Genomic DNA, 26,189 nt, shown 5'->3' on the forward strand with positions numbered 1-26,189 from the left:
GTGCAGGCTGACAGGAACCGGATATAGATCTCTCCTGAGAGACACACCCAGAATACAGCAAATACATAGGTGAATGCCAGCAGCAAACCACTGAACTGAGAATGGGACCCCCGTTGAAGGAATCAGAGAAAGGATTGAAAGAGCTTGAAGGGTGTTGAGGCCCCATATGAACAACAATGTCAATGAACCAGACCGTCCAGGGACTAAGCCACTACCCAAAGACTATACATGGACTGACCCTGGGCTCAACCTCATAGGTAGCAATGAATAGCCTAGTAAGAGCACCAGTGGAATGGGAAGCCCTTGATCCTGGACTGAACCTCTAGTGAATATGATCGTTGCGGGGAGGGTGATAATGGGGAGAGGATAAAGAGGGGAACATCCACTAAGAAGGGGAGGGGGAGGAGTTAAGGGGATGTTTGCCTGGATACTGGGAAAGGTAATAACAACTGAAATGTAAATAAGAAATACCCAATTTAATATAGATGGAGAAAAAAAATTAAAAGTAAAAAAACTTATTTATAAATTATCTGCAAGCTGTAAAATTTAAAACGTTAAAAACAGACAGTAAGCAGTCAAGTATAAGCTGTTTGAATAGAGATTTGTAATTATATGTAAGTAATAACGATTCTTAGAACAGTCATTCTCTTAAATTAAATGCATTTTATCACTCACATACACAATAGTTTGTTCTTTTTTCCCCTCCATTACGTCAGCATATATTGATAAAATCTACTATAGCCAGAGATGCCTAGTCTTGAAGAAATCTTAGAAGAGTGTCCAGAAACATAAAAGGTATCAGAAGGGAGGAAACAAAGAGGTTCATACAGACCATATCCACACCCCTTGCAAAATGATGTAGCCTTTCCACATTCCCTTCTTTATCCATCAGCCTTCAAGTACCCTCCACACAATCATGTTCCCTCTTTGATTAATATGCTCTTTCCATCCCAAACACAGGACACTCTCAATAGAAAAGGTCAGTAACAATAGAAAACACCTCTTTAACTGTGAGCGTTTAAGGGCCCCAGGTGTCCAATACAGCTGAGCTACTCCAGCAGAGTGGAATAAACTAGCAAAGAGAAATGTCTCTGAGATTGTTTCATGGAAATGATTCATATGGTGAAAAGAATTATTACAAGTGAGTTCCATTTATTATTAGAATTTTTAACATAATAATACTTCAAATTTTGTTCATAGGGCTTTTCAGAGCGATATGTTTGAATCCAAACTAAGTAATGATTTCAAAATACCATTTCCTTTTCTTTGCTATCTTATTCATATAATAATAGGGATTGGGTTTCTTTTTTTCACAGTTATGAGAGGTTTCTTTTTTAAATACTCGATTTATCACCAAATTAGATTTATTTTGAGATCGGTTAGTTTGCATTTTATGATGCATTTTAAAGCAAATCTCAAGTAGCATGTTTTTTACCTTATGCCTTCATATAAATCCCCTCCATAAGAACATTTATATGTATAACTAAAATACTACTAGAACTACTAATAAAATTAGTAAGAATTCTTCATTTTCAATTCAATCACAAGTCATGTTCATATGCTTCCAATCATCCCCAAAGTTTCCTATTGCTAATGTAAGTTTAGTGCTTCTATTTTTCATGAGAAATCCAGTTTTACACAGTATTTGGAGTATGTTGAAAAAAACAAAAAAACCTACTCAGTGCCAGGTATCCCAAGAGGCAAACTGAACTGAACACATGGAACTGAATCAGTCCATCTAGTGCTATTATTGAGAGCAACGTTAACAAAACCATAAGCTATATTAATAGAATGTCTGAGCATTGAAAGATAAAATGGTCTGTATTCTAAATCATGTGACTAGAGTATTCTAGAGCCTGTGAATTTTGACCACTCTATACTGCAAAATACACTGTAGACCAATCCCGTAGTTTATAAGGTGGGAGAACATTGTAATAAGACATTATCTTTGGATTTTTTCACCTGTAACATTTCAGTGGATACGACTGCACTTTGAATTCTTTTATCCCATCAGGTGTTATACAGCTTAATATCAATATTCTGGAAAGGATTTATTAGTCTTGGGAGATGTGCTGCATCACTGTTGCAATAAGCTGAGCTAAAAAGATGTTTTCACTATGTTTAAGGTACATCTGTAATTAAATTGAATATGTTCTTTAACAAAGGAATTACCAAGCACCTTTTAACATTCCCTAATGTTAAGATTGTTTCTACAGTTATGTGTAAATTGCTCATATATAAAGCATTGCCTACCTTTTAGAAAATAAATGGTATATATATGTATATATATATATTTCTTTATATACCTTATTTGCTACACAGTACATTCTGTTCTTTGAAACTGCAAAAATATGATCTTAGATAAAAAAATCCTATATTCAAAAAAGGACATCTTTTTAATGGAACTAATGAAAATACAAAAGTAGTTGAGACATAGGAAGCAACGTACCACGGATGACAAAATGTACAAAGTGACTGAAAAGCAAACAGAACACTTGACTCCATTAATGTTACAACAAAGGAGCTACCTAATAGATAACGTAATTCAACCCTCCACAGAGTGTATTGGGTGCTTTCCACATTGCACAGGTGTGATCTTTTGGACTCAGACAGATATGACGTTGGCAATGTAATGAAGCAGGTGGAAAAATAATGTATCTTATGATACTGTGTGAAGACTAGGAAATGGTGATGACAAATTGATATGATTAATAAGATGTAGGATTATTAGAAGGCGAATAAAATTTGCAGACTGAATGTTTGATGTGAGAATAGCTAAGAGAATCATTCACGAAACAGTTGGTGTAAAGAGCAGGAAGACGGTGGTAGAAGTCAGGCTAGAAAAGACTTGGAGCATTCTGAAATTGACTGTTGATAGATTCTGAGGAAGAACAAATATTTACATTGTTTCCTTCAACAGAATAGATTTTTTGAAACACGTTTTTACAAAACGAGTTATTTAGTCTAACAGGGTTGATGTTATCTTCATACTTATGGTGAAGAAGCAAGCATATATGTCTTTCTAAATTGCCATAGGAATGACGTGATGGAGTAGTAATTGTCCTGCAGGTTTAGCCCATTGCACCCATGAATTTAGGGGACATGCTTGTGAGCATGAGCGTAAAGTAGACTTGAAACCCCAAATTATTAGTGAGTACATAATATTTATTAATATTTATTAAATTAATATTTATTAAGAAAGACATGATCTAATGGGAAAGTAAACGGGAAAAAGCAAATAAAATATTTAAGAATAGGACAAATACATAAATAAAACATTAAACTGTACAAAATATGTTACGATAATATCCAAAATACTTTCAAATTTAGATTAAAATTGTTCAGGGACAGCTCATTAGCTCTAAATTTCAAGGGAGAGCCCAGAGACTGGCCTCCAGACCTTTAAAGGCTATTTTTCACTCTCTTCTATAGTTTTTCTCCTACTTGCTTTATAAACTTAAACAATCTCCTTTCACATTGTTTACATATATTTTTAATTTTATTGTTTATTTTATTTATTTACATTTCAAATATTATCCCCCTTCCCAGTTAACTCCCTATCCTATCCCCTCCCCCCTGCTTCTGTAAGGGTGCTCCCCTTCCAACCAGTAAGTCCTACCTCACTTTCCTAGAATTCCTCTACACTGGGTCATTAAGCCTCCACAGGACTAAGGGCCTCCCTTCCCATTGATGCCAGACAAGGCAGTTCCTTGCTACATATGCAGCTGGAGCATGGATTTCTCCATGTGTCCTCTTTGGTTGGTGGTTTAGTCCCTAGGAGTTTTGGAGGGTCTGTTTGTTTGGTATTGTTATTTTTCCTCTGGTGTTTCAAACCCTTTCAGCTCCTTCAATCCTTCCCCTAATTCCCCCAATGCTTACTAGGATGGTTGGCTGTTGGTATCCACATTTGTAATGGTAAGACAGCCTTTTCAGGGGACAGCTATACCAGGGTCTTCTCAGCAAGGACTTCTCGGCATCAAGAATACAATCTGAGTTTGATGTCCGTAGATAGGTTGGATCCCTAGGTAGAACAGTCTCTGGATGCCCTTTTGTTTAGTCTCTGCTCCTTGTTCCTTCCTTTGCTTTTGACAGGAACAATTCAAGTTAATATTACTGAGATGTGTGGGTGACCCCATCCCTCAACCAGGAGCTCTGCCAATTCACAGGGTATGGTCTCTACAGTTGTCTCTCCACTTTGTTAGGTATTTCAACTAATGTCATCTCTGTTGGGTCCTGAGAACCTCTTGGGTCCCTGGCAACTGGGACTTTCTAGTGGCTACCCCCAGTTCCCCATCACCCACTGCTACACATCTCCCTTCAATTTCTTTACCCTCTGTACTTCTCCACCATCTCATCTCCTCCCAAACCTGAGCCTGCCAGCCTTTTTCAGTCACCCTCCTCTCTCCCTCCCAAGTCTCTCTCTCTTTCTGTCTCCTCTCTTCCTGTTTATTTTCTTCCACTTCTGTATTGGACTGAAACATACACGCTTTGGTCTTTCTTCTTGAGTTTCATATAGTTTGTGAGTTGTATCCTGGGTATTCTGAGCTTTTTTTTTTCTTTTTGGCTAATGTCCACTTACAAGTGAGTACATACCCTGTGTTTCTTTTTGTTACTGGGTTACCTCACTCAGGATGATATTCTCTAGTTGCATTCATTTGTCTGCGAATTTCGTGAAGTCATTGTTTTTAATAGCTACATTTTCTGTATCTGTTCTTCTGTTGAGGGACATTTGGGCTGTTGCCAGCTTTTGGCTGTTATACATAAGGCTGCTGTGGAACATGTGTCCTTATTATATGTTGGACGTCTTTTGGGTATATGCCGTATAGCTGGGTCCTCAGGTAGTACTATGTCCAACTTTGTGAGGAACTGCCAGAATGAATTCCTCAGTAGTTGTACCAGCTTGCAATTCCACCAAAAATGGAGGAGTGTTCCTCTTTCTCCACATCCTTGCCAGCATCTGCTGTCATCTGAGTTTTTTATCTTAGCTATTTTGACTGATATAAGGTGGAATCTCAGGATCCTTCAGATTTGCATTTCCCTAATGACTAAGGATGCTGAACATTTCTTTAGGTGCTTTTACCCACTCAAGATTCCTCAGTTGAGAATTCTTTGTTCAGCTCTATACCCCATTTTTTATAGAGTTATTTGGTTCTCTGGCATCTATCTTCTTGAGTTCTTTGTATATTTTTGACATTAGCTCTCTATCGGATGTAGGGTTAGTAAAGATGTGGGTTACCTTTTTGTTCTATTGACAGTGTCCTTTGCCTTTACAGATGCTTTTCAATTTTATGACATCCCATTTGTCAATTGTTGATCTTAGAGCATTAGCTCTAACATCATGCTGTAAGGTGTTCTGTTCAGGAAATTTCCCCCTTTGCCCATGTGTTCAAGGTTCTTCCCCCCTCCCTCTCTTCTATTAGAGTTGGTATATCTGGTTTTATGTGGAGGTCCTTAATACACTTGGACTTGAGCTTTGTACAAAGAAATAAGAATGGATCAAGTTGCATTCTTCTACATGATGACTGCCAGTAGAACCAATACCAATTGTTGAAAATCCTGTCTTTTTTTTCCATGGATATTTTTGGTTTCTTTTGCAGACAGTGAATATGAATTTGGGTACTTCATCTAAAAGTCTCATGAAAAACCAGCATGCAGGTATTAATACCATTTTTTGACATAAAAAATTCTAGAAGTAGTTTCTTAGTTCTCAAACTAAGACCTTCTGAAACAGAAATTTTTGAAAGAACATCCTTTCTTTTGTTTTTCAAATTAGTTATTTTATTTATTTACATTTCTTTTTTAATTTTCATTAACTTGGGTATTTATTATTTACATTTTGATTGTTATTCCCTTTCCCAGGTTCCTGGCCAACATCCCCCTAGCCCCTCCCCCTCCCCTTCTCTATGGGTGTTCCCCTCCCCATCCTCCCCCGATTACCGCCCTCCCCCCAAACAATCATGTTCACTGGGGGTTCAGTCTTGGCAGAACCAAGGGCTTCCCCTTCCACTCGTGCTCTTATTAGGCTATTCATTGCTACCTATGAGGTTGGAGCCCAGGGTCAGTCCATGTATAGTCTTTGGGTAGTGGCTTAGTCCCTGGAAACTCTGGTTGGTTGGCATTGTTGTTCATATGGGGTCTTGAGCCCCTTCAAGCTCTTTCAGTCCTTTCTAAGATTGCTTCAACGAGGGTCCCGTTCTCAGTTCAGTGGTTAATGATGGCATTCGCCTATGTATTTGCTGTATTCTGGTTGTGTCTCTCAGGAGAGATCTACATCCGGTACCTGTTGGCCTGCACTTCTTTGCTTCATCTATCTTATCTAGTTTGGTGGCTGTATATGTATGGGCCATATGTGGGGCAGGCTCTGAATGGGTGTTCCTTCTGCCTCTGTTCTAAACTTTACCTCCCTATTCCCTGCTAAGGGTATTCTTGTTCCCCTTTTAAAGAAGGAGTGAAGCATTCACATTTTGGTGATCTTCTTGAGTTTCATGTGTTCTGTGCATCTAGGGTAATTCAAGCATTTAGGCTAATAGCCACTTATTAGTGCACACCATGTGTGTTTTTCTGTGATTGGGTTACCTCAATCAGGATGATATTTTCCAGTGGCCTCCATTTGCCTATGAATTTCATAAAGGCATTGTTTTTGATAGCTAATATTCCATTGTGTAGATGTACCACATTTTCTGTATCCATTCCTCTGTTGAAGGGCATTTGGGTTCTTTCCAGCTTCTGGCTATTATAAATAAGGCTGCTATGAACATAGTGGAACTCCTGTCTTTGTTATGTGTTGGGGCATCTTTTGGGTATATGACCAAGAGAGGTATAGCTGGGTCCTCAGGCAGTTCAATGTCCAATTTTCTGAGGAACCTCCAGACTGATTTCCAGAATGGTTGTCTGCAATTCCACCAACAATGGAGGAGCGTTGCTCTTTCTCCACATCCTCGCCAGCATTTGCTGTCACCTGAGTTTTTGATCTTAGCCATTCTCACTGGTGGGAGGTGAAATCTCAGGGTTGTTTTGATTTGCATTTCCCTTATGACTAAAGATGCTGAACATTTCTTTAGCTGTTTCTCAGCCATTCGGCATTGCTCAGCTGGGAATTCTTAGTTTAGTTCTGAATCCCATCTTTTAATAGGGTTATTTGTCTCCCTGCAGTCTAACTTCTTGAGTTCTTTGTATATTTTGAATATGAGCCCTCTATCAGTTGTAGGATTGGTAAAGATCTTTTCCCAATCTGTTGGTTGTCATTTTGTCCAAACAACAGTGTCCTTTGCCTTACAGAAGCTTTGCAGTTTTATGAGATCCCATTTGCCGATTCTTGATCTTAGAGCATAAGCCATTGGTGTTTTGTTCAGGAGATTTTTCCAGTGCCCATGTGCTTGTGATTCTTCCCCACTTTTTCTTCTATCAGTTTGAGTGTATCTGGTTTGATGTGAATGTCCTAGATCCACTTGGACTTAAGCTTTGTACAGGGTGATATGCATGAATCGATCTGCATTCTCCTACATGCTGACCTCCAGTTGAACCAGCACCATTTGCTGAAAATGCTATCTTTTTTCCATTGAATGGTTTTGGCTCCTTTGTCAAAAATCAAGTGCCCATAGGTGTGTGGGTTTATTTCTTGGTCTTCAATTCTATTCCACTGATCTATCTGTCTGTCTCTGTACCAATACCATGTAGTTTTTATCATTATTGCTCTGTAATACTGCTTGAGTTCAGGGATAGTGATTCTCCCAGAAGTCCTTTTATTGTTGAGGATAGTTTTAGCTATCCTGGGTTTTTTGTTATTCCAGATGAATTTGCAAATTGTTCTATCTAACTCTCTGAAGAATTGGATTGTATTTTGATGGGGATTGCATTGAATCTGTAGATCACTTTTGTTAAAATGGCCATTTTTACTATTTTAATCCTGCCCAACCATGAGCATGGGAGATCTTTCCATCTTCTGAGATCTTCTTCAATTTCTTTCTTCAGAGGCTTGAAGTTCTTATCATACAGATCTTTCACTTGCTTTGTTAAAGTCACACCGATGTATTTTATATTATTTGGGACTATTACAAAGGGTGTCATTTCCCTAATTACTTTTTCTAATATATTAAATTTGATTTTTAATTTATTCTTGACTGCTTTACAAATAATAAGAGAGAAATTCATTTACTTATTAAGCTTTACCATTTGAATGTGTGTGCAATGTTCATGTATGTATATATGCATACATGTATGCAAATACAGACTGTTAAATACATGTATGCATGCATGTATATATAAGACTGATGTTAGCAACAAAGATCTTGTAAGTCTCTCACTGAACCTGGAGCATACTGTTTTTGTAAATCTTTCTAGTAAGCCTGCTAGGCCTCTGCTTCTAACTTACAGGTGACTCAATTAAAGAAAGTCTGCCATGCCTGACTGAGTTTTACATGGGTTCTAGTGATCTAAACTCTGGTTCTCATGTTTCTATTGAAAGTACTTTACTAGATAAGAAGTTTTCAGAGCCCAGAGAAAAATGTATAATGTTTTTAGAGATGCTGTATATAACACTGTGTCCTCATTTCACTTGGATATGTGCTGTGGACTAAGTAAATAAATAAAATTTTGATCCTTAAATGAACTCTATGTGCTATATAATATTTGGTCTGAGCAAACATTTTGTAAACTACTTTTAAACAAATACATGATGGAAAACTTTATTTGATAAATTATTCTTTCTAAAATTAACAAGATGTTAAGGTCTTAGAGAAAAATGCCTCTCTGTACATGTTCCCACTCTCCCCTAACAGTCCTTACTGCTTAAAGCCACAGTAAAGCTCTTAGTGGAATCTAGAGATATACTTAAAAGTTCTTGCTGGGTGTTTTGAAATAAGAGATGTGGAATTTCTTTTTCCTGAATGCTAAGCAAAAGCCAATGTACTTACTATATACTGAAGAAGAGACAAAATTGGTACTCAAGTTTAATATAAAAATAAATACCTACTTAGCATCCAGTGCAAAGATCAAAGCAATGTTGATGCATCTAGAAAAAATAAGCAGAAAGTCAATATAAATAGGAATCCATAGAGTAATTGAATGTAATAAGATCGAATAATTTAATAATATTTGAATGTAGTAATTTGAGTGTAATGTAATAAGTAAATGAATTGAATAGAAACTAATGAGACATCAAAATAACTGATAATGGATGAAAAAGCAATCAGAAGTAGAGCGAAAGAGTTGGAGATATTCATTCAGTCATACTGCGTGTTTACAAGATCAGTCAATCATTCAGTCATACTGTGTGTTTACAAGTTCAGTAAATTACTCAGTGATGCAATCTCATAGCAAATTTTCCGATCTGCCACCTTCAGTCTCTCTCCATCCACTTTTACAGTGTTCACTGAAGAGATTGAGCAATGTAATGGAGAATAAAATAATCCATTTATATCTTTTAAAATCTTTCTTGAACAACAATAATATGTAGTCAGTGTGAAAATAATAATTAATATTCACCAAAAGTAAGAAGCAATTTTGTAACATTAAATGTAGAATATTGTAAATGTAACTTTTATTCACTTGAGGTAATTGTTGTCCCTGTGGCTTACTGCTGAATAAGCTCACCCTTTCTGGTTCTTTCTGAACTCTGGCTGGCTGGTTCAACTCAGTTGTTCTGGTTCAAAACTCCTCTTTGATCTGACCCATTCAAACTCAGTTCTCTTGGCTTCTGAATGAATTGCCCTGTCATACTAAATTTAGCAATATGTTCTTATTTTCTGGCTCCTTCCTATTCCCTGGCTTGTTTTGTCTTCACCTATGTTTAGTTTGTGCTCTCTGAAATCTGTTTGCAAAACTGTCCAGGTAAAACTGTCATATATACACATGCCACTCTTTTCTCTCTTCCACTGTTCTTAAATATCCTTTCTGCTGTTCTGAGAGTTGGGCACATCCTCTCTCTTACTCATTCTATCAACTCTTTCTCTAACTAGTCATATTGTCTGCTCCTCACAAACCCAGAGGCTATTCCTGATTCCAAGAAGCACTTGCTGACAGGAGCCTGGTGTAACTGTCACCTGAGAGGCTCTGCCAGAACCTGACTATTATAGATATAGATTCATGCAACCAACCATTGGACTAAGTGAGGGCACCCCAATGGAGGAGTTAGGGGAAGGACTAAAGGAGCTGAAGGGGTTAGCAAGCACACAAAAAGAACAACACTATCAAACAATCAGATCCTCCAAAGTTCTCAGGGACAAAACCACCAACCAAAGAAGACACACAGGGACCTGTGGCTCCAGCTGCATATATGGCAGAGAATTACCTTATCTGGCATCAATGGGAGGGGAGCCCCATGGTACTGTGGAGGCTCTATGCCCCAGTGTAGGGGAATACTAGGGTCCTGAGGCAGGAAGGGGTGGTTGGGTGAGTACCCTCATAGAAGCAGCAGGGATGGGGGAGAGGATAGGGGATTAATTGGGGAAGGGGATAATATTCAAAATATAAATAAATGACATAACCATATTGAAAAAATAAAAATAGACATCTGAAAAAATATAGAGCCTGCCCCACATGTGGCCCAAATATATATATATATATATATATATATATATATATACATACATATATATATATGACTAGACAAGATTGATGAAGCTAAGAAGTGCATTTTTATAGGAACTGGATATAGATGTCTTCTGAGAGAGACAGTCAGAATGCATCAAATACAGAGGTGAATGCTAGCAGCAAACCATTGAACTGAGAACAGGACCCCCATTGGAAAAATTAGAGAAAGGATTTAAAGAGCCGAAGGGGCTTGCAACCCCATAAGAAAAGCAATGCCAACCAACCACAACTCCCAGGGACTAAACCACTACCCAAAGAGTACACATGGATTGACCCATGACTACAGCTGCATATATAGCAGAGGATAGCCTTGTTGGGCACCAAAGGAAGGAGAAGCCCTTGGTTCTGTCAAGTGTAAGGGAATGTTGGGAGTGGTTGGGAGAGTGGATGGGTAGGGGAATCAAGAAAAATATATGTCATTTTCAAAGACTTGCTTTCTTCTACAAACTCACTTTAATTTCATTGTTTGGTATTGAAAGTTGAAGGTGTGTATTAAGGGCTTGTTTATATTCCAATCAGAGGTATTAAAGAAGTATACCAAGGACCTGCCTGTATTCCAGTCAGACCCTCTTGTAATGCAAGGCATGTCTTAATTCTGACTAGGTCATTACTACCTAAAATGTCTTTGGATATGATCCACTGCCAGAGTAGCCATGTTGCTTATCTTAATTATAGTTTCCATTGCTGTAAAGTGACATCATGACCAAGGCAAATCTTATAAAAGACAACATTTAATTGGGACTAGCTTATAGGTTCTGAGCTTCAGCCCGTTATAACCATGGTAGGAAGCATGGCAGTGTCGAGGCAAGCATGGTATTGGAGGAGCTGAGAATTCTATATATTTTCCAACTGCGCCCAGGAGAGGACTAACTCCCAGGAAACTAGGAGGAGGGTCTCAAAGCAAACCACCACAGTGACACACTTCCTCCAACAAGGCAACACCTACTCCAACAAGGTTACATATCTTGATAGCACCACTCCCTAGGCCAAGCACATTCTACTCCCTGGCTTCCAAAAAGCTTGTTCAAATACATGGGTATATGGGGGTGGGGGGTATGCCTGACTATAGCATAATGCAAAATACATGTAGTCCAATTTCAAAAGTCCCCATAGTCTATAGCAATCTTAACAATGTTAAAAGTCCAAAGTTCAGTGAGAGAAGTTGTACCTAACCTTAGAGAGTCTTGAGGCTCCAGGGAGTGGGGAGGCTTAGTGAGGTAGGGAGTGGGGACATCTGTTTGGAAATGGTGGTCGGGGGTGGGGGATGAGACAAGGAACTATGGGATGGTTAGCCAGGAAGGGGATAATGACTGGACTGTAAAAAAAAGATTAAAGATAATTTTTAAAAAATAATCTGATTCAGTACACACATTGAAAAAGAAGTCAAAAATTCAAAGTCTCTTCTGAGAGTCATCCAATTGCTTAACTGTAATCCTCTGTAACATCAAAATTAAAAAGCTGGTCATGTACCTCCTGCACCACAAGATATACATTATAATACTAAATGTCATAGTAAGGAAATACTGAATCAAAGCAATACCAAAACCCAGCTGGACAAACTCATGGTCTGCATATGATGTCAAAAGTATTCTTTAGATCTCTCACTTTTCTACTTTGTTGATTAGAGTACAATTATTTCTCCTTGGCTGTTTTCACTCCTTGGTAACAACTTTCCTCAGCAGGTATCCCAAGGCTCTGGAATCTTGAGCATCTTCTTGTCTCCCAGGCAACTTCAATGTTACAGTTTCTTGTTCTAAAATGTCTGTGATCCACACATGATCTGCTGGGCTCCTCAAAAGGCTTGGGCCACAACTCTAGCTCTGCTCTCTGTAGCACTGCAGGGCTCTGGTTGACCCCACTTCACTCCTGCTGCTGATCTTCTTGATGATCATCCTATGGTACTGGCATTTCCCATATGCTACAGTCTTCTGCTGCAACTAGGCTTCTCTAGTAGCCTCTCACAGACTCTCTTAATGGTGCCAAGGCTCAAAATCTTTGCATTACCCCTTGAATGAATCCTGGGCTATCAACTGCAATGGAGGCTGCACCTTCATCAGTTGCCTTTCCTGGCCTCTCACAGTGCCAAGCCCTGCAGAGACCCCTCATGCTTTCAAAACCAGCACCACTTGAGTGATTCTTATACATCACTAAGTCCAGCTGTAGCATAACATACAACCTTGACTATCTCTGGAACACAGCTTCTTTGTGCTCACAAAAAACACTTCCCAGAAGAATTCCTCTCAGTGATGCTGGTCTCTTCTTACTCACGGGATTTCTTAGTTCCAGATAGCCAGCACCAATTATTCTAATAACCCCCTTCTACTCTTGACTCTAAAGCCAAAGCCATATCCTGAAGCTGTCATATTCTGCTGAGTGCTGGTGCTGTAACACAGTCCCCGTATACTAATACATCCTTCACTGCCTAATCTTAGCTGTCATTGAATTTGCTCTGTAAACTGACCAGGAGCTCCAGAGATCTCCATGCCTCTGTTTTCTGAGTTCTGGGATTAAAGTCACATTGCTGGATTACAAATCCTCTATATCTGAATAAACCTACTTTACATGGTTTAGGAAGTTGTTTAAAGAGTTTATTGTGGAGGAATCTGGGCAAGATGGCAGATTAGCAACTGTTTCTTTGTGATGCAGTGAATGGTAAATAAAATACAACAAATTGGAGGACATCAACAATCACAAACAGAGAAGCAGGAGAGCTGAAAATGGAAGAATAGCAGAAAGACAATCAGCGAAAGGAGGAAGTAACACAAGGCCTGGGAATGGATGGGATCTTTGCATAACTGGCAACCCAGGCAGCCCTGCTGAGACAGAACTGTCTTACCCTTAAGGCAACTACCATTTTAAAAGAGGAGGAAACTATGTAAACTAGTAATAGATATGTAGCAAATTATGTAGTCCATGTGAATACAAGAAGAAGCAAAAATGCCCCTCTTTTAAACCATGTATTACTTTCTCCTAGGAAGTATACATTTGAGGAATAAAGATTACTCAAGTAAATTACTCAGATAATGAATCAGTTGACCAAAGGTGGAAAGTTTGGCAGAAATTCAAAATAAAATTGAAACAAAAATAATAATTGCCTTGTGAAAATACTGCAAAGTGAAAAGGAGTGATTTAGAGAAATGAGCTCAGATCATAAAGTGTTCTCCCTAGGCACAGAGCTGATTATCACAAATAAAACATGGTCATGTTCCAAATGGTATACTTAAAACTTAAGCTCTAAATATTTACTATGCTAATCACAATGAGAAAGCAGTACATATGAATAATATATGTGAAAATATTTACAAATGAATCTATTCATTCATCAAGAATTAATGTGTAGGAATGCCTATAATTATCTAACTTACCTCTTTCAGCACAAATACTTATATGTGAATGTGTATCTGAGAAAAATTAAAATTAATTATAAAAACTAAAAGATAGATATTTAGTAATATGTTTGCAACATATATGACTGGCTAATTGTGGCAAACAACAATTTTTTTAAGGATGATAGTACCAAGTTTTTATTACATAAACAGAAACATTTAAGTAATGTTAACAAAACAAATGACTATTTCATTAATAAAAAGTAAGTTTGTGGCTATGAAAAATTAAAGTGATATCATAGAAAAATAATGAGCTTAGTTTCAAACATTCATTAAAAGAAAATATTCAAATAAAGAAATATGTACAAAATATTTTGTACAAGAAGCATTAATGTTAATATTCCATTAAATTATTTGTTAAAGAATAAAATGCTGTAAGATTATATGGAGCTAATTTATAAGTTTTATTTAATTGAAAAATCCATAGATTCATGAACTCAGAAATTATATTTCCAAGAACTAATTCTTCAGAGTCAGTAGCACCAGCATACAAAGGAATTTTAAACTAAATACTTTGTCAAATTTGATCTCACCTAATATGTAGACATATAACCCTCCTTCATCAAAGGGAAATAAGATGACTATAGTAATGTGGAATTTTATATAGCATTGTTTTATAGTTTGCTCAATCAATATTAATCAACTGATTCATTTGATGACAATTTTCAATAAAGCTGCATGAGAAAGCACAGAGAGAAATTAATACAAACTTTCTCCAAGTAGAAAAATGAAGATGTTTCCCCATAATGAATGTTAGATTCCATATGAAGTGAACACAGAGTATATTATTGAAGATAAAGTTCTCCCTTCTTTTATTATTGAAGATTAAGTGGTTCTCTTGGTCAAAAACAGAAAATGAGCTTTTTGTAGAACACAAACTTATCGAAGAATAAAATATTACTTTTGAGTAAAATTTTACAATTCACATCTTTACCACTCACTTACTGAAAATCCCTGGTCTAATCCCATGTGGCTTCTCCTCTGAAGCAGGATGAATATTTACTTGTGTGTAGCCCATCTCTCATCTAGGAGAGGAGTTGTGATACTCATGGATGCCTTGTTAGTTTATGTGTGATGGGTCCTGTGAGGGTTTGAGAGTTCTAATTTATTTTCCCTCTGATATTGAGTATTAGGAATTTCTTTAGCATCCTTCTTAGTTTTCATATTAAAAATGTTTCAGTAGAGAGCCTTGATGGTTCAGCAGTTAAGGGTACTGGCTACTCTTCCATTCCTAAATGTGATTACCAAAGCTCATATGACAAGTAACAGTCATTTGTAATTCCAGTTCTAGAGGAATCTTATGTCCTTTTCTGGCCTTCTCAGGCGGTGCATGAACATAGTTCACATACATACATACATGCATGAAAATTACCTGTACACATAAAATGAAAATAAATAAACCTAAAAGAAAAACAAAACTTGAAAAGGGGGTCTGTAGTTACCTATTAAAATTATCACAGGGGGGGGGGTTATTGTTCTATAAAATGTATAAATTCCATTTGTTGAAGTAACAGACAACAAAGCAAAGGGGAAAGGCAAAACATCTCCAGTGTTCTTTATAGAGTTTACAATGTGATAAAGTGAATGGCTCGAATGATGTCTTATTTAATGTACCATAATGAAAAGAAAGCAACATTGGGTAAAAATAACCATAGACTGCACGGTCATCAGGGAAAGTCATTGACTGGGATTGTACTGTACTGACCGTTCCCCCAAATGCATGTGTAGGCAGTGCTAGTGGAAAGAGTGTAGCCTGCTGAAATGCACAATCTTCTATTGTACCTGACCTTTTGAAACAATTCACGAATCCACAAACTATACGATATTATGTTATCTATAACCTTTTCTATATGAGCCAAAGGACTTCTGTGATGATCTCTAAGGTATCTCACCTAAAATTTGAGCTGTTCACAATATCTTATAAAATGATTACTAATTTTTCAAGGGCTGCTAGTGAAAAGAAATTATTCATAACCCAGTCTGTGCTTGAACTGTGCCTTTAAAAGATTATTTGATGTCGCATGTGTTCCTTGCTATTCGTGTCTATTTTGCTATCTAAAATATTTCAGTATGTCAACTGTTTAATAGCACTGGTTAAAAATATCTGCTTAATAATTAACAAAATATCCTAATATTATCACCTGAAATAAATCCCTTATGAAATGTACCACTGTAATTGCAACCATTAATTTGATCTGCTAGGTAAGAGAGTGTCAGACATTAGAGTCAGCACATAGCAGAATCTGGTGGTGAACACATCTAACTAAGCACTGCCAGATTAGCCTAGCAACGGAAACTTAGGGACCAGTTGTACTCAGAAGATTTGATGATCCAGGTTTAGAAGATGGGTTTTTTCATATTCAAAGCTACATCGTAAAGAAAAATGTAATAGTGGCAGAAGATTATTTGATTAGAGAGACAAACTCGACCTTTGATTTTTGTTTGTGACAAAGAGACGATCTTAATGCTGCCTCTCAAAATGTATATCTTAATGCGTGTAGAGCGATTCCTTGGAAGAATATATGGATTTCTTCATGTGTCCTAATGAGCCTATGCACTTAGAACCTAAAACTGAAATATTTATACTCGCGAGAGACTTAAAAAGTTATAGGCAAAAGATGAGGATAGATCTGAAATTGTTCTGTGGTAACCGAGCACAGGAATTGTGAATCCAGTCATTCTTGTGGTAAGTGGGAAAAAATGAAGATTTTTTAACACTAACTTATTTTCATGAGTAAGATAGAGTCACACATAATCTATAGGCATGAGAAAGAGCCCCAGAGGTATTTCTATGAAATATGCTATTTCTGCTGCTAAATGCCAATCCAGTGGAGAAGAGATCCTGTAGGCCCTGAAGGGTTAATACTCCTCCCAAAGTAACTAACAGATAGCGAGTCTAATACAGGGGGGAATAGAGCTCAATTTCTAATATGATTCAGTCTAAAGATAATTAGAAGGCTTAGTTCCATCCCTAAAACCCTTCCAGAACTCATGTGAATTTGCTGGAGTGCTAATGGACTCGCCTCATCATAATTCCAGTTTGAACTTTCTTTCGCTAAGTTACTTTGTATTCATCAAAGGTGAATTAGTGCAACAATGTAGTGCTTAATTTCCCTTTCTCTAAAGAACGCCAGGCGATTTCCGATGTTGTCGATGATTGCTTTCATACTCAGTCACACTGGGTTCAGTCCCCATAGACTACACTGAAGAGCAGCTAAGAGGTAATGGACATAAGAAGGGGAAAAGGATGAAAGGGACTTTAAAGAAAATCCAGTCAAATAGTGAGGGATTAATTACTTTGTCATAGACAGATGAAGGATAAACAACTGAATGAAAGCCTTGTCCTTTTTGGCTTAGTAAAATGTGAGCACGAGGAGCCCTTTCCGTTTGCTTGCTTCCCTCTTTGTGCTTTTCTAAGTGGAGATTCTGAAATGCCCATTGCACAACAGTAGTAAAATACGTTTTAAACTAGATTTAATAAGTCACCTTTCTTCCCCTTTCCTATTGATTTTTTACTTTAGTAATATCATTTTATTTAGCCATATCTCTGTCTCCTAGTAGCTAATATCTAATTTCAGTTGGTCCTATCTGCTCACACACACACACACACACACACACACACACACAGAGAGAGAGAGAGAGAGAGAGAGACAGACAGACAGACAGACAGACAGACAGACACAGAGATACAGAAACAGAGAGAGACAGAAGAAAAATTGAGAGGAGGGAAGGAGAGGTAGGAGGGAGGAGATAGATAGATAGATAGATAGATAGATAGATAGATAGATAGATAGATAGATAGATCGAATAGTCTTCAGAAAGACATTTTTGTGAAGAGCCTTTTTTCCATTACTACAGTGAATATAATAATGTAGGTCACCTTTCTTATTGCTCAAGATAATTGTGATATTTAGCTAAATATGGTACAAAGCACATGGAAATACCAATAGTACTTCCAGATAATCAGATTTATGGAAGTCCACACATTTTTGTATCCATGCATGTAGAATATCCAACTCTTTATGGCCCACAAAAGTCAAACTTTTTCATGAGTTCACACTAATTCTCAAGGTATTAAATAACCTTAACAACCATAAATATTGAGTTGGCATATCAGAGAGCTCATATGCATTCAATATCAGTGGTGATTTCAATAAATAAAATGACTGTAGGTTTCTTTTTTCATTTGCAGTGAGCTTCCCTTCTCCATTGTGCCTTGCATTACTGTGTTGTCGCTTTTCCTGTCACTTCGTTAATCCCCAACTGGTTTGTTCTCAACTAACACGCTGAAGGCTGCAAAGGAGCCATTGCCCTACCAAATTCTTAACATCAGAGAGGTGAGGCAGTTATGCCCAATTCTGAACATGAGAATTAAGAAGAATAAGAAGGACAGCCTCTATTTGGAGCTCAGGTCCCTCTTGTGAGCCACAAAGGACTACTTTAAGGAGACAATACAGTCTTCTACTACTTCAATCTCCTCTCTCTCCTGCTTCTGTGGAGTACCAAGGCCTCTTCTGTTTGCTTCTCATCACTCTCAGGATTCTCCTAACAGACTCTCCATGGCTCTTGTCTCTCTGAGAAGTCCATTTCTTTCCTTTCACTGCCAGATTTCAAGGACCGTTCAAACCCTCCTCATGTGAGCCGCATCTATACCACCTCCTGTCTGTTCTGTTCTGAGTTATTAGTGTTTCCGCCCCATCCTCCTAACATGGGTCTTCTTCCGTTTTGTTTGTATTTATTAGAGAAGTGGAGAATTTTCAACTTATTTGAAGAAGGAAAAAGATAAGAAGGGGAGCGGTTTAAAAAAAGGCAAACAAACATATCTTGCTTTATCATGATGCATACTCAGAGACTTGAAATGAACATGTGCTATATAAAAAGAAAATGAAAATGGACTTGGAAAAGTAAGGTTTGTAACATAGAAGGCTCAGCAGAGATCTAAACACAGTTCTCCTGGTCACCTCTTAGAATCTGAATCTTAAAGTTACACATAAAGCCTACTTGAGTTGCTGTCTCTTTCTTACTTCCTTTCATTACTATTATTATTATTATTATTATTATTATTATTATTATTATTATTTACAATCCAGCCATTGCCTCCCTCCTAGTACCTCTCCCCTCCCATAGTTCCTCAGCCCATTCTTCCTACCCCCTGTCTCCAAGAGAATGCTCCTCCACCCCCAAGACTTCCCCCTCCCTGGGGCCTCAAGTCTCTCAAAGATTAGTTGCACATTCTCCCACTGAGGCCAGACCAGGCAGTCCTCTGATATATATGTGTCAGGGCCTCAGTTTGACTTGTGTATGTGGTCTGGATGGTGGCTCAGTGTCTGGGTGCTCCCGGAGTCCGGGTTAGTTAGAGACTGCTGGTGTTCCTATGAGGTTGCCCTCCTCCTCAGCTTCTTCCTTCCTTCCCCTAATTCAACCATAGGACTCCCCAACTCCATTCCAATGGTTGGGTGTAAATATATTTATCTGTCTAGTCAGCTGCTGGTTGGGCCTCTCAGAGGACAGCCATGCTATGCTCCTGTCTGTAAGCACACCATAGCAATTTTCTGAGGAACTGCCAGATTGATTTCCAGAGCGGTTGTACCAGTTTGCAACCCCACCAACGATAGAGGAGTGTTTCTCTTTCTCCACATCCTTGCCAGGTTGTACTATCACCTGATTGCTTGATCATAACCATTCTGATTTGTGTAAGGTAGAATCTCAGGATACTTTTGATTTGTATTTCTCTCATGACTAAAGACTGAATATTTCTAGTGTTTCTCAGCCATTTGAGATTCCTCTTTTGAGAATTCTCTGTACCCCACCTTTTAATTGGAATATTTGGTTTGTTGGAATCTAAATTCTTGAGTTTTTTTTTACATGACAGTATTATTAATAATGTTCTCGGTTTTTTCTTTTTCATATTTATTAACTTGGGAGTTTCTTATTTACATTTCGATTGTTATTCCCTTTCCCGGTTTCCTGGCCAACATCCCCCTAGCCCCTCCCCTCCCCTTCTCTTGAGTTCTTTATACATTTTGGAGAACACACCTGTGGTCCAGATCATGAAGCTGAAAGGTACAGGATCTTCTGACCTAGATCTTGTCGTGGAGATCTTGACACAGAGTAGGCATGAAAAGTTTAGGCATAGGCAAGGTGGTATATACCTTTAATCCCAGGAGACTAAGGCAAGAAGATCTCTGAGTTCAAGGTCAGCCTGAAACAAAGTAAGTGCCAGATCTAGGCAGTGTTACATACCTTCCTTTAATCTGGGTGACACATTCTGCTGGAGCAGAAGAAGGAAGACTTACTCTTCTTTGTCTGATTGCACTTTCTTGCCACCACCTCTGTTGGAATCTACTTCTTCAGGATTCTAGCTTTTACAGAAAACAAGGTGAAACAACTAGCCTGGTGGAACTGAGCAACTATTAAAGTTTTTGACTTCCTATTCACAGCTGCCCATTTTTGGGCTAGTTGAACTACAGACTGTAAGTCATTATAATAAATTCCCTTAGTATATAGACATATTCCATAAGTTCTGTGACTCTAGAGAACCTTGACTAATACAGAAGACAATATGGAAAAAGCTCTTTCTAGTAAGCTAGTAGGATATGAATCATTCATTGCTTCTTTCAACAATCTTATTGACAGCTGGGTGTTATCCTTTGAAGAACATTTTAAAATGTCATCTATGGGAGTCAATGATTAATGACTAATCTGCCAATCTCTAAAGCATGTCCGTACGAATGCTAGCAACCATGAAGAAGAAAGTAGGATGAATCAAGTAAATACATTAGGTTGCAGATTGGAATATATGCAGAGGTACTGAATAATCTGTTGAGGTCAGTGTTTATAGACATTTGAAATAGATGCCATAATATGTCTTAATTATGGTTTCCATTGCTGCAAAAATATGTAACCATAGCAACTCTTATGGGAATGGCTTACAGTTTAGAGGTTTAGTCTATCATCATGGCAGGAAACATAGAAATATGCTGTCAGATATGGTGGTGGAGAAGTAACTGAGAGTCTTACATCTTGATCCACAGGTAACAGAAGACTCAAACTATATTGCCTGTAGCTTAAGAATACAAGTCTTTCTCCACAGTGACACACTTCCTCCAATAAGGCTACACCAACTCAAATATGGCCAGACCATGTAGTGCCACCCTCTTTGGGCCAAGCATTCAAACATAGGAGTCTATGAGGGGTGGTACCAATTCAAACCATCACTTTTCACACTCTGAAGCCCACACACTTGTTGCCATAGCATAATGCAAAATGCATTTAATCCAGCTTCAGAAGTCCCATAGTCTATCACAGTCTCAACAATGTTCAAATGTCCAAAAGTCAAAGTCTCTTCTGAGGTTCATGGAATCTCTTAACTGTATTCTCCTATATCCAAATTATAAAATAGATTACATACTTTGAATATATAATGACACAAGATATACATTATCCTTTCAAAAGTGGAGGAGAGGGAGCATAGTGAAAAAATAATGGAACAAAGCAAGACCAAAATCAACTGGGCACACCCAAATTCTCCAATTCCATGTCTGATGTCAAAGTGATCTTCAGAGCTTTAAATCCTTTTAGCATTGTTGATCACAATATACTTCTTTCTCTTGAGACATAGCCACTCCTTATTAGCAGCTTTACTCAGTGAGTTTCCAAAGATTCTGATATCTCCAACCTTTTGGAGTCCCTAGGCAATCTAGGGCCTTCACAGATTCACACAATGGGCTCTCGGGGCCTCCACACAGGGACACTCCTCCATGCCTACTACAGGCCTGGTCCCAGCTTCTTCCCTTAAGAGGGTGACTCTATAATCCCTTTTTGCTATCTTGAGTCTAACACCAGAAGCGTGTGACTGAAGCTGCCAAGTTCCGCTGCTTGCTAGGCCTAGAATATGACACCCCCCCCTCACTCAATTATATCCTCACAGCTTTCTGTTGTCAATTATTTCCTTCACTTACTAAGATTGGTGGTCCTGGAAAGTGCTCTGTAGACCACACTTAGAGTATCGGGATTAAAGGCATGAACCACTATGCCTGGACCTATGCTGTTCTTTAATTCCTTCTCACAAATTGGAAATCTAGTTTGGCAGGAGTCTTGCCCAGCTATCACTACTGTTTTTATTTCATTTCATAGTCTGTTCAACCTAATTGAACACAGGATCAGCTCCTGTCTGCTTCCTAGTACCCCATTTCTCCTCAATCATCATACATACTATAATTTTACTAGCTCAGTTTGGTATATTCCATTATAAATCTATATAAGAGTGAACACTAATAACCACAGAGTTAATACTAGGCTGTTTTGAGATTTCCTCTACTAATGGAATTAATCCAAAAATCTTCAGTTTTGCCTCAGGCAAACTTTACAGACAGGGGAAAAAGCCACATTCTTTGCCAAAATATCACAAGAACTGGAAGTAGGTCATATACTAACATTCTTCTCCTCTGAAACCTCTGGAGCTAGACCCCAATAGTTCAAATGACTCCCAGCACCACATTCTTCCACGTTCCTAATAGGATGGTCTATTAAACCCACCTTAAAGCATTGACTGTTTCCCTAATCCACATTCAAAAAGTGCACATTCCTCCAAACAAAAGCATGGTCAAACTACCACATTTGGGGTGTTTGTGTCCATGTTAAAAGATAGTCTTTTGTTTTTCTTATAGATATTTTCCCTTAAGAACTGGACAATCTAACCAAATTTTCCATGTATAGTTGTTTGGAAATACATTTAGCATGTAGTAAGGTAAATTAAAGCAAACCCAAATATTTTAAGTAATAAAAACAGATTATCAATAACACTAAATTTATCACAAAAGCAAATAGTCTAAGTGTTTTTTTATGGTCTAGAGAAAATGTATGATAGCCATACTTTCACCTTTGAATGAATGAATTTTTGATGTAAACAGAAAACCAAAGTAAAAAAATAAATATCAAGTAACTAAAATAATAGCACACTGACAGACAGATATAGACAAGATTATCTGACTGCATACAAAAAAAGATCCAGTGGAAATTTACGAAGGAAGCCCAGTTAGGGCAGCAATCTAGAGTTCCAACAGAGACAATACTGAGTAGATCAGGGTTTTCCTTCTAGAGAAGTTTCCAACTACATAGAACCTGAAGCAGATAGACATAACAAAATCAAACCAATACATACAATAATTAAAATGTTGAAACAGTCAGCTACATTTCTTGATTAGGCATTTACTCTATTCATAAGGATCCCATGGCTGAACCATTCCTACTGTAGGTGATTTTATATTATCAGGTCTACAATACTAGACTAGAAATACTTTTCTTTCCAACAAAAGATTTTACTTTGCAACCCTCATGAGCATTTGCCTAGTGTTTCTCTTTTCAGGGTTTAGCCTCCAACCGTTTTGTAGAGTACATTTAATCCATTTATATTTAGTTTAATTTATATTATCCTGGTTTTTCTTTCTACAATAACACTTTGTCATTCCACTTTTTATCCTATAACTAGGTTGGTTAATGAGGTTGTAACTAGAAATTTTTGTCTCTGTATTTCATCTTCAATTTGGATTTTTTTCCCTAATATAAACTGTGGGTCTCTTATTTTTTTCAGTTATTATCTTCCAGATTTTTAAATTATATTTTGCTTATGATAGATACACTAATAATGACAGAGCTCTTATTTATGACTTCTTGTATACCTTTTCTCTTTTCTAAGTACTTAATAATTTTTCTTTTTTTAGAACACACTGACACAACAAAATGCTGCAGTGTTCCTACATTGGGTTAGTTTTCTTTATTCTTTGCCAGGAATTGTGAAATATTTACTGCAAGTTTTGAGACATATTACAACTCAGGCTGTCCATTCTTTTTCTCATACTTGGGTAATTTTAATGTTTCGTGTACCTGTCAGGACTAATTTTACTGCTGTTTTAAGTTGTTTCTATATTGAGAAGGTTGTATTTACCAAGTTGTTTTAAACTATCAAATTGAAGGAATAAAAAAACTGCTACCAGTTTTTTCTTCATCTTGCTTTTATGTGAATAAATCCACTTTGTACTCCAGGAAGACTTGGGATTTCCATGGGACATGGTGATGTGCTTTTTTTATGCATCTGTCTTTACCACAGGAGTACTTATTCTGTACAATAGGAAATCTCTGGGAGAGCTCACAATTCAATCAGTTTGCTGCCACTGTCTGTCTTTATCAGCACCCCGCCACTCTCAGTGTCCCACTTTCCTCTGTTGTTCTCTCCACCCTGTGGTCTTAATCATTCTGTCCTCCTGGTTTCTATTGACCTCAAAATGGACTTCTGAATTTTGTCTATGTTGTTCTGCTGTACATTACAAAATAGATAAACACAAACATTATGCTAAGTTAAAAAGACCAAAACAATAGACTTTACTCTGTACAATTCTGTTTGCTGAAAATATCCAGAAAATCTAAGTCTACTGCTTTAGAGTGCTCATAACTCCTGGAAACTACAGATGCTGGCAGAACTTGACTGAAAAAGATATAAGGAAGCTCCCCAGACTCAACCAAATGTTTAAATGTATGTGGTAATAGTTTCATGATATTTCTGAACATTTCACTCAAAATATTAAACACTATCATTAAATTTGATCAGTTGTGTGACATGTAAATTATACGACAAAGAGCTACTTAGAGAAAAGAGGTTCTCTTAAAAGAGGGAACAGTGTTTCATCTTGGAGGTACAACTGTTTGCTAATTCATCAGTTCAAGAGATTCTGATTTGTTCTTATTGGGAGATAATGGATGAATATATCACAAATATTTTCATGAAGATATTTTCCTAATATAAATTTAATTTCTCTTGAAATCAAGCGTGGTAATTTGAGTAATAATCACCTCCATAAGCACATATATTTTATTGCTCATTCATCAATTAGTGAATCTGCTTGAAAGATATTAAGAGGTATGGCTTTGTTGGAGTAGGTTTGCATTTAGAAGAAGTTATGCCAGCAGATAAGGGATTTGGGGTTTCAAACCCATGTCTTTCCAGTCTCGCTCTCCAGTCCAAAAGCTCTCAGCTGTTGCTCTTAGGCTATGGCTGCTTCACACTGTGATTAAGGATCATGGACTAACCTTATAAAATTACAAGCAAGCCCTCAACTAAATGCTTTCATTTATGAGATTGCTTTCATTTATGAGATTGCTTTCATCATGATGTTTCATCACCGCAATAGAACAAAAGCTAAGATGTGGACTTTTCAAGATATTGGTATGCAGTTATTACTGTTGAAATTTGTCAACTGATTTCCAAACAAGTTGCCTTACCTTTCATCCCTCAGAAATACATTCTTCCCAGAACTTGGTACTTTGGATTTTAATAGGCATCCTTTGCTTTGCAATAGCACTTTGTTGTGGCTTTAATTTCTAATTCCCTAATCATGAATAATGTTGAGTACCACTTTCATTCTTTTTGATAAAAATAAATTAATCTGATATATGTAGTAAAATTCAGAATATTTAAACACTGTAGTACCAATGGCACACCTACCAGAAAGGATAGGCATGAGAGCAAACATTGGTTTTAAGCAACAATTTGAATATAGCTGTGTTTACTCATCAATATTACTCAAGGTTATGTTATTTCACTTAGATACAGTTGTATCTATAGCATGATTCCTAGATGTGGTCTTGAAGGGGCACAATACAAAATGAATCTTTAATTTGAGTATTCCTGACTAAACATTTATTTATAACTAATGTCACTTTTCAGAATTATTTTGGGGAGCTGTCACAGTAAACTTAAATATTTTGGGTTTATGATGTGTTAGCAAAAATTGGAAAAAAAGTTTAAATCTATGCCAATCTTACCATACCCAAAAAATCCTACCTTATTAGTAGAGTAATGTTTATTATCTTTTCTATAAATTTTCAATTCACATTTTTCTTATGTGTTTTGAAAAGGAGTTGATTGAAAATTCACTGCTGCAAAGTGAATGGCATTGAGATTGACCCAACTAGGGTAGCCAGGAACAAAGGAAGAACAGAAAACATACAGAAAAACTGGGATCAAGTGGATTATAATCTCTGATGGAGATACCCTAGCAATGAAGAACTCAAGAGCATTTGTACTATACATCTGAATGGAGGAAGTATTTTATAAGAAATCCGAGGACAAAAGTGAACTCTTAGATGACTTTCAAAACAGTTGATTGATGTTAGTAAATAATAAATATTAGAGATGGAAGTAGATTTTAATAGAGA

Source organism: Rattus norvegicus, chromosome 1 (genome assembly GCF_036323735.1).
Source record: "Rattus norvegicus strain BN/NHsdMcwi chromosome 1, GRCr8, whole genome shotgun sequence".
NCBI lineage: Eukaryota > Metazoa > Chordata > Mammalia > Rodentia > Muridae > Rattus > Rattus norvegicus.